Source organism: Salmo salar, chromosome 12 (genome assembly GCF_965601325.2).
Source record: "Salmo salar chromosome 12, fSalSal1, whole genome shotgun sequence".
Taxonomy (NCBI): domain Eukaryota; kingdom Metazoa; phylum Chordata; class Actinopteri; order Salmoniformes; family Salmonidae; genus Salmo; species Salmo salar.
Genome location: NC_138302.1, coordinates 352,105 through 368,338, shown reverse-complemented (window position 1 = coordinate 368,338; position 16,234 = coordinate 352,105).

Here is a 16,234-nt window from a genome sequence, read left to right as displayed (position 1 = left end):
CACTCCTACCTACTGTTTATTATCTATGCATAGTCACTACACCCCTACCTACTGTTTATTATCTATGCATAGTCACTACACCCCTACCTACTGTTTATTATCTATGCACTACACCCCTACCTACTGTTTATTATCTATGCACTACACCCCTACCTACTGTTTATTATCTATGCATAGTCACTACACCCCTACCTACTGTTTATTATCTATGCATAGTCACTACACCCCTACCTACTGTTTATTATCTATGCACTACACCCCTACCTACTGTTTATTATCTATGCACTACACCCCTACCTACTGTTTATTATCTATGCACTACACCCCTACCTACTGTTTATTATCTTTGCACTACACCCCTACCTACTGTTTATTATCTATGCACTACACCCCTACCTACTGTTTATTATCTATGCACTACACCCCTACCTACTGTTTATTATCTATGCATAGTCACTACACCCCTACCTACTCTTTACTATCTATACATAGTCACTACACCCCTACCTACTGTTTATTATCTATGCATAGTCACTACACCCCTACCTACTGTTTATTATCTATGCATAGTCACTACACACCTTCCTACTGTTTATTATCTATGCATAGTCACTACACCCCTACCTACTGTTTATTATCTATGCACTACACCCCTACCTTCTGTTTATTATCTATGCACTACACCCCTACCTACTGTTTATTATCTATGCACTACACCCCTACCTACTGTTTATTATCTATGCACTACACCCCTACCTACTGTTTATTATCTATGCACTACACCCCCTACCTACTGTTTATTATCTATGCACTACACCCCTACCTACTGTTTATTATCTATGCACTACACCCCCCTACCTACTGTTTATTATCTATGCATAGTCACTACACCCCATTCCAACTGTTTATTATCTATGCATAGTCACTACACCCCTACCTACTGTTTATTATCTATGCATAGTCACTACACCCCTACCTACAGTTTATTATCTATGCACTACACCCCTACCTACTGTTTATTATCTATGCACTACACCCCTACCTACTGTTTATTATCTATGCATAGTCACTACACCCCATTCCAACTGTTTATTATCTATGCATAGTCACTACACCCCTACCTACTGTTTATTATCTATGCATAGTCACTACACACCTTCCTACTGTTTATTATCTATGCATAGTCACTACACCCCTACCTACTGTTTATTATCTATGCACTACACCCCTACCTTCTGTTTATTATCTATGCACTACACCCCTACCTACTGTTTATTATCTATGCACTACACCCCTACCTACTGTTTATTATCTATGCACTACACCCCTACCTACTGTTTATTATCTATGCACTACACCCCTACCTACTGTTTATTATCTATGCACTACACCCCTACCTACTGTTTATTATCTATGCACTACACCCCTACCTACTGTTTATTATCTATGCATAGTCACTACACCCCATTCCAACTGTTTATTATCTATGCATAGTCACTACACCCCTACCTACTGTTTATTATCTATGCATAGTCACTACACCCCTACCTACAGTTTATTATCTATGCACTACACCCCTACCTACTGTTTATTATCTATGCACTACACCCCTACCTACTGTTTATTATCTATGCATAGTCACTACACCCCATTCCAACTGTTTATTATCTATGCATAGTCACTACACCCCTACCTACTGTTTATTATCTATGCATAGTCACTACACCCCTACCTACTGTTTATTATCTATGCATAGTCACTACACCCCTACCTACTGTTTATTATCAATGCATAGTCACTACACCCCTACCTACTGTTTATTATCTATGCACTACACCCCTACCTACTGTTTATTATCTATGCACTACACCCGTACCTACTGTTTATTATCTATGCACTACACCCCTACCTACTGTTTATTATCTATGCACTACACCCCTACCTACTGTTTATCATCTATGCACTACACCCCTACCTACTGTTTATAATCTATGCATAGTCACTACACCCCTACCTACTGTTTATTATCTATGCATAGTCACTACACCCCTACCTACTGTTTATTATCTATGCATGTCACTACACCCCTACCTACTGTTTATTATCTATGCATAGTCACTACACTCCTACCTACTGTTTATTATCTATGCATAGTCACTACACCCCTACCTACTGTTTATTATCTATGCACTACACCCCTACCTACTGTTTATTATCTATGCACTACACCCCTACCTACTGTTTATTATCTATGCACTACACCCCTACCTACTGTTTATTATCTATGCACTACACCCCTACCTACTGTTTATTATCTATGCATAGTCACTACACCCCTACCTACTGTTTATTATCTATGCATAGTCACTACACCCCTTCCTACTGTTTATTATCTATGCATAGTCACATCACCCAAAACCTACTGTTTATTATCTATGCATAGTCACTATACCCCTACCTACTGTTTACTATCTATGCATAGTCACTACACCCCTACCTACTGTTTATTATCTATGCACTACACCCCTACCTACTGTTTATTATCTATGCATAGTCACTACACCCCTACCTACTGTTTATTATCTATGCACTACACCCCTACCTACTGTTTATTATCTATGCACTACACCCCTACCTACTGTTTATTATCTATGCACTACACCCCTACCTACTGTTTATTATCTATGCACTACACCCCTACCTACTGTTTATTATCTATGCACTACACCCCTACCTACTGTTTATTATCTATGCACTACACCCCTACCTACTGTTTATTATCTATGCATAGTCACTACACCCCTACCTACTGTTTATTATCTATGCATAGTCACTACACCCATACCTACTGTTTATTATCTATGCATAGTCACTACACCCCTACCAACTGTTTATTATCTATGCATAGTCACTACACCCCTACCTACTGTTTATTATCTATGCACTACACCCCTACCTACTGTTTATTATCTATGCATAGTCCCTACACTCCTACCTACTGTTTATTATCTATGCATAGTCACTACACCCCTACCTACTGTTTATTATATATGCATAGTCACTAAACCCCTACCTACTGTTTATTATCTATGCACGACACCCCTACCTACTGTTTATTATCTATGCACTACACCCGTACCTACTGTTTATTATCTATGCATAGTCACTACACCCCTACCTACTGTTTATTATCTATGCATAGTCACTACACCCCTACCTACTGTTTATTATCTATGCACTACACCCCTACATACAGTTTATTATCTATGCATAGTCACTACACCCCTACCTACTGTTTATTATCTATGCATAGTCATTACACCCCTACCAATTGTTTATTATCTATGCATAGTCACTACACCCCTACCTACTGTTTATTATCTATGCATAGTCACTACACCCCTACCTACTGTTTATTATCTATGCACTACACCCCTACCTACTGTTTATTATCTATGCACTACACCCCTACCTACTGTTTATCATCTATGCACTACACCCCTACCTACTGTTTATAATCTATGCATAGTCACTACACCCCTACCTACTGTTTATTATATATGCATAGTCACTACACCCCTACCTACTGTTTATTATATATGCATAGTCACTACACCCCTACCTACTGTTTATTATCTATGCATAGTCACTACACTCCTACCTACTGTTTATTATCTATGCATAGTCACTACACCCCTACCTACTGTTTATTATCTATGCACTACACCCCTACCTACTGTTTATTATCTATGCACTACACCCCTACCTACTGTTTATTATCTATGCATAGTCACTACACCCCTACCTACTGTTTATTATCTATGCATAGTCACTACACCCCTTCCTACTGTTTATTATCTATGCATAGTCACTACACCCCTACCTATTGTTTCTTATCTATGCATAGTCACTACACCCCTACCTACTGTTTATTATCTATGCATAGTCACTATACACCTTCCTACTGTTTATTATCTATGCATAGTCACTACACCCCTACCTACTGTTTATTATCTATGCATAGTCACTACACCCCTACCTACTGTTTATTATCTATGCACTACACCCCTACCTACTGTTTATTATCTATGCACTACACCCCTACCTACTGTTTATTATCTATGCACTACACCCCTACCTACTGTTTATTATCTATGCACTACACCCCTACCTACTGTTTATTATCTATGCACTACACCCCTACCTACTGTTTATTATCTATGCACTACACCCCTACCTACTGTTTATTATCTATGCATAGTCACTACACCCCTACCTACTGTTTATTATCTATGCATAGTCACTACACCCCTTCCTACTGTTTATTATCTATGCATAGTCACATCACCCAAAACCTACTGTTTATTATCTATGCATAGTCACTATACCCCTACCTACTGTTTACTATCTATGCATAGTCACTACACCCCTACCTACTGTTTATTATCTATGCACTACACCCCTACCTACTGTTTATTATCTATGCATAGTCACTACACCCCTACCTACTGTTTATTATCTATGCACTACACCCCTACCTACTGTTTATTATCTATGCACTACACCCCTACCTACTGTTTATTATCTATGCACTACACCCCTACCTACTGTTTATTATCTATGCACTACACCCCTACCTACTGTTTATTATCTATGCACTACACCCCTACCTACTGTTTATTATCTATGCATAGTCACTACACCCCTACCTACTGTTTATTATCTATGCACTACACCCCTACCTACTGTTTATTATCTATGCACTACACCCCTACCTACTGTTTATTATCTATGCATAGTCACTACACCCCTACCTACTGTTTATTATCTATGCATAGTCACTACACCCCTACCTACTGTTTATTATCTATGCACTACACCCCTACCTACTGTTTATTATCTATGCACTACACCCGTACCTACTGTTTATTATCTATGCACTACACCCCTACCTACTGTTTATCATCTATGCACTACACCCCTACCTACTGTTTATAATCTATGCATAGTCACTACACCCCTACCTACTGTTTATTATATATGCATAGTCACTACACCCCTACCTACTGTTTATTATCTATGCATGTCACTACACCCCTACCTACTGTTTATTATCTATGCATAGTCACTACACTCCTACCTACTGTTTATTATCTATGCATAGTCACTACACCCCTACCTACTGTTTATTATCTATGCACTACACCCCTACCTACTGTTTATTATCTATGCATAGTCACTACACCCCTACCTACTGTTTATTATCTATGCACTACACCCGTACCTACTGTTTATTATCTATGCACTACACCCCTACCTACTGTTTATCATCTATGCACTACACCCCTACCTACTGTTTATAATCTATGCATAGTCACTACACCCCTACCTACTGTTTATTATATATGCATAGTCACTACACCCCTACCTACTGTTTATTATCTATGCATGTCACTACACCCCTACCTACTGTTTATTATCTATGCATAGTCACTACACTCCTACCTACTGTTTATTATCTATGCATAGTCACTACACCCCTACCTACTGTTTATTATCTATGCACTACACCCCTACCTACTGTTTATTATCTATGCACTACACCCCTACCTACTGTTTATTATCTATGCATAGTCACTACACCCCTACCTACTGTTTATTATCTATGCATAGTCACTACACCCCTTCCTACTGTTTATTATCTATGCATAGTCACTACACCCCTACCTATTGTTTCTTATCTATGCATAGTCACTACACCCCTACCTACTGTTTATTATCTATGCATAGTCACTATACACCTTCCTACTGTTTATTATCTATGCATAGTCACTACACCGCTACCTACTGTTTATTATCTATGCATAGTCACTACACCCCTACCTACTGTTTATTATCTATGCACTACACCCCTACCTACTGTTTATCATCTATGCACTACACCCCTACCTACTGTTTATAATCTATGCATAGTCACTACACCCCTACCTACTGTTTATTATATATGCATAGTCACTACACCCCTACCTATTGTTTATTATCTATGCATGTCACTACACCCCTACCTACTGTTTATTATCTATGCATAGTCACTACACTCCTACCAATTGTTTATTATCTATGCATAGTCACTACACCCCTACCTACTGTTTATTATCTATGCATAGTCACTACACCCCTACCTACTGTTTATTATCTATGCATAGTCACTACACCCCTACCTACTGTTTATTATCTATGCACTACACCCCTACCTACTGTTTATTATCTATGCACTACACCCGTACCTACTGTTTATTATCTATGCACTACACCCCTACCTACTGTTTATCATCTATGCACTACACCCCTACCTACTGTTTATTATCTATTCATATTCACTACACCCCTACCTACTGTTTATTATATATGCATAGTCACTACACCCCTACCTACTGTTTATTATCTATGCACTACACCAATACCTACTGTTTATAATATATGCATATGCACTACACCCCTACCTTCTGTTTATTATCTATGCATAGTCACTACACCCCTACCTACTGTTTACTATCTATGCACTACACCCCTACCTACTGTTTTTATCTATGCATAGTCACTACACCCCTACCTACTGTTTATTATCTATGCACTACACCCCTACCTACTGTTTATTATCTATGCATAGTCACTACACCCCTACCTGCTGTTTATTATCTATGCACTACACCCCTACCTGCTGTTTATTATCTATGCACTACACCCCTACCTACTGTTTATTATCTATGCACTACACCCCTACCTACTGTTTATCTATGCACTACACCCCTACCTACTGTTTATTATCTATGCACTACACCCCTACCTACTGTTTATTATCTATGCATAGTCACTACACCCCATTCCAACTGTTTATTATCTATGCATAGTCACTACACCCCATTCCAACTGTTTATTATCTATGCATAGTCACTACACCCCTACCTACTGTTTATTATCTATGCATAGTCACTACACCCCTACCTACAGTTTATTATCTATGCACTACACCCCTACCTACTGTTTATTATCTATGCACTACACCCCTACCTACTGTTTATTATCTATGCACTACACCCCTACCTACTGTTTATTATCTATGCATAGTCACTACACCCCTTCCTACTGTTTATTATCTATGCATAGTCACTACATCCCTACCTACTGTTTACTATCTATGCACTACACCCCTACCTACTGTTTTTATCTATGCATAGTCACTACACCCCTACCTACTGTTTATTATCAATGCATAGTCACTACACCCCTACCTACTGTTTATTATCTATGCACTATACTCCTACCTACTGTTTATTATGTATGCATAGACACTACACCCCTACCTACTGTTTATTATCTATGCACTACACCCCTACCTACTGTTTATTATCTATGCACTACACCCCTACCTACTGTTTATCATCTATGCACTACACCCCTACCTACTGTTTATAATCTATGCATAGTCACTACACCCCTACCTACTGTTTATTATATATGCATAGTCACTACACCCCTACCTACTGTTTATTTTCTATGCATGTCACTACACCCCTTCCTACTGTTTATTATCTATGCATAGTCAATACACCCCTACCTACTGTTTATTATCTATGCACTACACCCCTACCTACTGTTTATTATCTATGCACTACACCCCTACCTACTGTTTATTATCTATGCACTACACCCCTACCTACTGTTTATTATCTATGCACTACACCCCTACCTACTGTTTATTATCTATGCATAGTCACTACACCCCTACCTACTGTTTATTATCTATGCATAGTCACTACACCCCTACCTACTGTTTATTATCTATGCATAGTCACTACACCACTACCTACTGTTTATTATCTATGCATAGTCACTGCACCCCTACCTACTGTTTTTTATCTATGCACTACACCCCTACCTACTGTTTATTATCTATGCACTACACCCCTAACTACTGTTTATTATCTATGCACTACACCCCTAACTACTGTTTATTATCTATGCACTACACCCCTACCTACTGTTTATTATCTATGCACTACACCCCTACCTACTGTTTATTATCTATGCATAGTCACTACACCCCTACCTACTGTTTATTATCTATGCATAGTCACTACACCCCTACCTACTGTTTATTATCTATGCATAGTCACTACACCCCTACCTACTGTTTATTATCTATGCACTACACCCCTACCTGCTGTTTATTATCTATGCACTACACCCCTACCTACTGTTTATTATCTATGCACTACACCCCTACCTACTGTTTATCTATGCACTACACCCCTACCTACTGTTTATTATCTATGCACTACACCCCTACCTACTGTTTATTATCTATGCATAGTCACTACACCCCATTCCAACTGTTTATTATCTATGCATAGTCACTACACCCCATTCCAACTGTTTATTATCTATGCATAGTCACTACACCCCTACCTACTGTTTATTATCTATGCATAGTCACTACACCCCTACCTACAGTTTATTATCTATGCACTACACCCCTACCTACTGTTTATTATCTATGCACTACACCCCTACCTACTGTTTATTATCTATGCACTACACCCCTACCTACTGTTTATTATCTATGCATAGTCACTACACCCCTTCCTACTGTTTATTATCTATGCATAGTCACTACATCCCTACCTACTGTTTACTATCTATGCACTACACCCCTACCTACTGTTTTTATCTATGCATAGTCACTACACCCCTACCTACTGTTTATTATCAATGCATAGTCACTACACCCCTACCTACTGTTTATTATCTATGCACTATACTCCTACCTACTGTTTATTATGTATGCATAGACACTACACCCCTACCTACTGTTTATTATCTATGCACTACACCCCTACCTACTGTTTATTATCTATGCACTACACCCCTACCTACTGTTTATCATCTATGCACTACACCCCTACCTACTGTTTATAATCTATGCATAGTCACTACACCCCTACCTACTGTTTATTATATATGCATAGTCACTACACCCCTACCTACTGTTTATTTTCTATGCATGTCACTACACCCCTTCCTACTGTTTATTATCTATGCATAGTCAATACACCCCTACCTACTGTTTATTATCTATGCACTACACCCCTACCTACTGTTTATTATCTATGCACTACACCCCTACCTACTGTTTATTATCTATGCACTACACCCCTACCTACTGTTTATTATCTATGCACTACACCCCTACCTACTGTTTATTATCTATGCATAGTCACTACACCCCTACCTACTGTTTATTATCTATGCATAGTCACTACACCCCTACCTACTGTTTATTATCTATGCATAGTCACTACACCACTACCTACTGTTTATTATCTATGCATAGTCACTGCACCCCTACCTACTGTTTTTTATCTATGCACTACACCCCTACCTACTGTTTATTATCTATGCACTACACCCCTAACTACTGTTTATTATCTATGCACTACACCCCTAACTACTGTTTATTATCTATGCACTACACCCCTACCTACTGTTTATTATCTATGCACTACACCCCTACCTACTGTTTATTATCTATGCATAGTCACTACACCCCTACCTACTGTTTATTATCTATGCATAGTCACTACACCCCTACCTACTGTTTATTATCTATGCATAGTCACTACACCCCTACCTACTGTTTATTATCTATGCACTACACCCCTACCTACTGTTTATTATCTATGCACTACACCCCTACCTACTGTTTATTATCTATGCACTACACCCCTACCTACTGTTTATTATCTATGCAATACACCCCTACCTACTGTTTATTATCTTTGCACTACACCCCTACCTACTGTTTATTATCTATGCACTACACCCCTACCTACTGTTTATTATCTATGCAATTCACCCCTACCTACTCTTTATTATCTATGCACTACACCCCTACCTACTGTTTATTATCTATGCATAGTCACTACACCCCTACCTACTGTTTATTATCTATGCATAGTCACTACACCCCTACCTACTGTTTATTATCTATGCATAATCACTACACCCCTACCTACTGTTTATTATCTATGCACTACACCCCTACCTACTGTTTATTATCTATGCACTACACCCCTACCTACTGTTTATTATCTATGCACTACACCCGTACCTACTGTTTATTATCTATGCACTACACCCCTACCTACTGTTTATCATCTATGCACTACACCCCTACCTACTGTTTATAATCTATGCATAGTCACTACACCCCTACCTACTGTTTATTATATATGCATAGTCACTACACCCCTACCTACTGTTTATTATCTATGCATGTCACTACACCCCTACCTACTGTTTATTATCTATGCATAGTCACTACACTCCTACCAATTGTTTATTATCTATGCATAGTCACTACACCCCTACCTACTGTTTATTATCTATGCATAGTCACTACACCCCTACCTACTGTTTATTATCTATGCATAGTCACTACACCCCTACCTACTGTTTATTATCTATGCACTACACCCCTACCTACTGTTTATTATCTATGCACTACACCCGTACCTACTGTTTATTATCTATGCACTACACCCCTACCTACTGTTTATCATCTATGCACTACACCCCTACCTACTGTTTATTATCTATTCATATTCACTACACCCCTACCTACTGTTTATTATATATGCATAGTCACTACACCCCTACCTACTGTTTATTATCTATGCACTACACCAATACCTACTGTTTATAATATATGCATATGCACTACACCCCTACCTTCTGTTTATTATCTATGCATAGTCACTACACCCCTACCTACTGTTTACTATCTATGCACTACACCCCTACCTACTGTTTTTATCTATGCATAGTCACTACACCCCTACCTACTGTTTATTATCTATGCACTACACCCCTACCTACTGTTTATTATCTATGCATAGTCACTACACCCCTACCTGCTGTTTATTATCTATGCACTACACCCCTACCTGCTGTTTATTATCTATGCACTACACCCCTACCTACTGTTTATTATCTATGCACTACACCCCTACCTACTGTTTATTATCTATGCACTACACCCCTACCTACTGTTTATTATCTATGCATCAGTCACTACACCCCATTCCAACTGTTTATTATCTATGCATAGTCACTACACCCCATTCCAACTGTTTATTATCTATGCATAGTCACTACACCCCTACCTACTGTTTATTATCTATGCATAGTCACTACACCCCTACCTACGGTTTATTATCTATGCACTACACCCCTACCTACTGTTTATTATCTATGCACTACACCCCTACCTACTGTTTATTATCTATGCACTACACCCCTACCTACTGTTTATTATCTATGCATAGTCACTACACCCCTTCCTACTGTTTATTATCTATGCATAGTCACTACATCCCTACCTACTGTTTACTATCTATGCACTACACCCCTACCTACTGTTTATTATGTATGCATAGACACTACACCCCTACCTACTGTTTATTATCTATGCACTACACCCCTACCTACTGTTTATTATCTATGCACTACACCCCTACCTACTGTTTATCATCTATGCACTACACCCCTACCTACTGTTTATAATCTATGCATAGTCACTACACCCCTACCTACTGTTTATTATATATGCATAGTCACTACACCCCTACCTACTGTTTATTTTCTATGCATGTCACTACACCCCTTCCTACTGTTTATTATCTATGCATAGTCACTACACCCCTACCTACTGTTTATTATCTATGCACTACACCCCTACCTACTGTTTATTATCTATGCACTACACCCCTACCTACTGTTTATTATCTATGCACTACACCCCTACCTACTGTTTATTATCTATGCACTACACCCCTACCTACTGTTTATTATCTATGCACTACACCCCTACCTACTGTTTATTATCTATGCACTACACCCCTACCTACTGTTTATTATCTATGCATAGTCACTACACCCCTACCTACTGTTTATTATCTATGCACTACACCCCTACCTACTGTTTATTATCTATGCACTACACCCGTACCTACTGTTTATTATCTATGCACTACACCCCTACCTACTGTTTATCATCTATGCACTACACCCCTACCTACTGTTTATTATCTATTCATATTCACTACACCCCTACCTACTGTTTATTATATATGCATAGTCACTACACCCCTACCTACTGTTTATTATCTATGCACTACACCAATACCTACTGTTTATAATATATGCATATGCACTACACCCCTACCTACTGTTTTTATCTATGCATAGTCACTACACCCCTACCTACTGTTTATTATCTATGCACTACACCCCTACCTACTGTTTATTATCTATGCATAGTCACTACACCCCTACCTGCTGTTTATTATCTATGCACTACACCCCTACCTGCTGTTTATTATCTATGCACTACACCCCTACCTACTGTTTATTATCTATGCACTACACCCCTACCTACTGTTTATTATCTATGCACTACACCCCTACCTACTGTTTATTATCTATGCACTACACCCCTACCTACTGTTTATTATCTATGCATAGTCACTACACCCCATTCCTACTGTTTATTATCTATGCATAGTCACTACACCCCATTCCAACTGTTTATTATCTATGCATAGTCACTACACCCCTACCTACTGTTTATTATCTATGCATAGTCACTACACCCCTACCTACGGTTTATTATCTATGCACTACACCCCTACCTACTGTTTATTATCTATGCACTACACCCCTACCTACTGTTTATTATCTATGCACTACACCCCTACCTACTGTTTATTATCTATGCATAGTCACTACACCCCTTCCTACTGTTTATTATCTATGCATAGTCACTACATCCCTACCTACTGTTTACTATCTATGCACTACACCCCTACCTACTGTTTATTATGTATGCATAGACACTACACCCCTACCTACTGTTTATTATCTATGCACTACACCCCTACCTACTGTTTATTATCTATGCACTACACCCCTACCTACTGTTTATCATCTATGCACTACACCCCTACCTACTGTTTATAATCTATGCATAGTCACTACACCCCTACCTACTGTTTATTATATATGCATAGTCACTACACCCCTACCTACTGTTTATTTTCTATGCATGTCACTACACCCCTTCCTACTGTTTATTATCTATGCATAGTCACTACACCCCTACCTACTGTTTATTATCTATGCACTACACCCCTACCTACTGTTTATTATCTATGCACTACACCCCTACCTACTGTTTATTATCTATGCACTACACCCCTACCTACTGTTTATTATCTATGCACTACACCCCTACCTACTGTTTATTATCTATGCACTACACCCCTACCTACTGTTTATTATCTATGCACTACACCCCTACCTACTGTTTATTATCTATGCATAGTCACTACACCCCTACCTACTGTTTATTATCTATGCATAGTCACTACACCACTACCTACTGTTTATTATCTATGCATAGTCACTGCACCCCTACCTACTGTTTATTATCTATGCACTGCACCCCTACCTACTGTTTATTATCTATGCACTACACCCCTAACTACTGTTTATTATCTATGCACTACACCCCTACCTACTGTTTATTATCTATGCACTACACCCCTACCTACTGTTTATTATCTATGCACTACACCCCTACCTACTGTTTATTATCTATGCACTACACCCCTACCTACTGTTTATTATCTATGCATAGTCACTACACCCCTACCTACTGTTTATTATCTATGCATAGTCACTACACCCCTACCTACTGTTTATTATCTATGCATAGTCACTACACCCCTACCTACTGTTTATTATCTATGCACTACACCCCTACCTACTGTTTATTATCTATGCACTACACCCCTACCTACTGTTTATTATCTATGCACTACACCCCTACCTACTGTTTATTATCTTTGCACTACACCCCTACCTACTGTTTATTATCTATGCACTACACCCCTACCTACTGTTTATTATCTATGCAATTCACCCCTACCTACTCTTTATTATCTATGCACTACACCCCTACCTACTGTTTATTATCTATGCATAGTCACTACACCCCTACCTACTGTTTATTATCTATGCATAGTCACTACACCCCTACCTACTGTTTATTATCTATGCATAATCACTACACCCCTACCTACTGTTTATTATCTATGCATAGTCACTACACCTCTACCTACTGTTTATTATCTATGCACTACACCCCTACCTACTGTTTATTATGTATGCATAGACACTACACCCCTACCTACTGTTTATTATCTATGCACTACACCCCTACCTACTGTTTATTATCTATGCACTACACCCCTACCTACTGTTTATTATCTATGCATAGTCACTACACCCCATTCCAACTGTTTATTATCTATGCATAGTCACTACACCCCTACCTACTGTTTATTATCTATGCATAGTCACTACACCCCTACCTACAGTTTATTATCTATGCACTACACCCCTACCTACTGTTTATTATCTATGCATAGTCACTACACCCCTACCTACTGGTTATTATCTATGCATAGTCACTACACCCCTTCCTACTGTTTATTATCTATGCATAGTCACTACACCCCTACCTACTGTTTACTATCTATGCACTACACCCCTACCTACTGTTTTTATCTATGCATAGTCACTACACCCCTACCTACTGTTTATTTTCAATGCATAGTCACTACACCCCTACCTACTGTTTATTATCTATGCACTACACCCCTACCTACTGTTTATTATGTATGCATAGACACTACACCCCTACCTACTTTTTATTATCTATGCACTACACCCCTACCTACTGTTTATTATCTATGCACTACACCCGTACCTACTGTTTATTATCTATGCACTACACCCCTACCTACTGTTTATCATCTATGCACTACACCCCTACCTACTGTTTATCATCTATGCACTACACCCCTACCTACTGTTTATTATATATGCATAGTCACTACACCCCTACCTATTGTTTATTATCTATGCACTACACCCCTACCTACTGTTTATTATCTATGCACTACACCCCTACCTACTGTTTATTATCTATGCACTACACCCCTACCTACTGTTTATCTATGCATATTCACTACACCCATACCTACTGTTTATTATCTATTCATATTCACTACACCCCTACCTACTGTTTATTATCTATGCATAGTCACTACACCCCTTCCTACTGTTTATTATCTATGCATAGTCACTACACCCAAAACCTACTGTTTATTATCTATGCATAGTCACTACACCCCTATCTACTGTTTACTATCTATGCACTACACCCCTACCTACTGTTTTTATCTATGCATAGTCACTACACCCCTACCTACTGTTTATTATCTATGCATAGTCACTACACCCCTACCTACAGTTTATTATCTATGTACTACACCCCTACCTACTGTTTATTATCTATGCATAGTCACTACACCCCTACCTGCTGTTTATTATCTATGCACTACACCCCTACCTACTGTTTATTATCTATGCACTACACCCCTACCTACTGTTTATTATCTATGCACTACACCCCTACCTACTGTTTATTATCTATGCACTACACCCCTACCTACTGTTTATTATCTATGCACTACACCCCTACCTACTGTTTATTATCTATGCACTACACCCCTACCTACTGTTTATTATCTATGCACTACACCCCTACCTACTGTTTATTATCTATGCACTACACCCCTACCTACTGTTTATTATCTATGCACTACACCCCTACCTACTGTTTATTATCTATGCACTACACCCCTACCTACTGTTTATTATCTATGCACTACACCCCTACCTACTGTTTATTATCTATGCACTACACCCCTACCTACTGTTTATTATCTATGCATAGTCACTACACCCCTACCTACTGTTTATTATCTATGCATAGTCACTACACCCCTACCTACTGTTTATTATCTATGCACTACACCCCTACCTACTGTTTATTATCTATGCACTACACCCCTACCTACTGTTTATTATCTATGCACTACACCCCTACCTACTGTTTATTATCTATGCACTACACCCCTACCTACTGTTTATTATCTATGCACTACACCCCACCTACTGTTTATTATCTATGCACTACACCCCTACCTACTGTTTATTATCAATGCACTACACCCCTACCTACTCTTTATTATCTATGCACTAC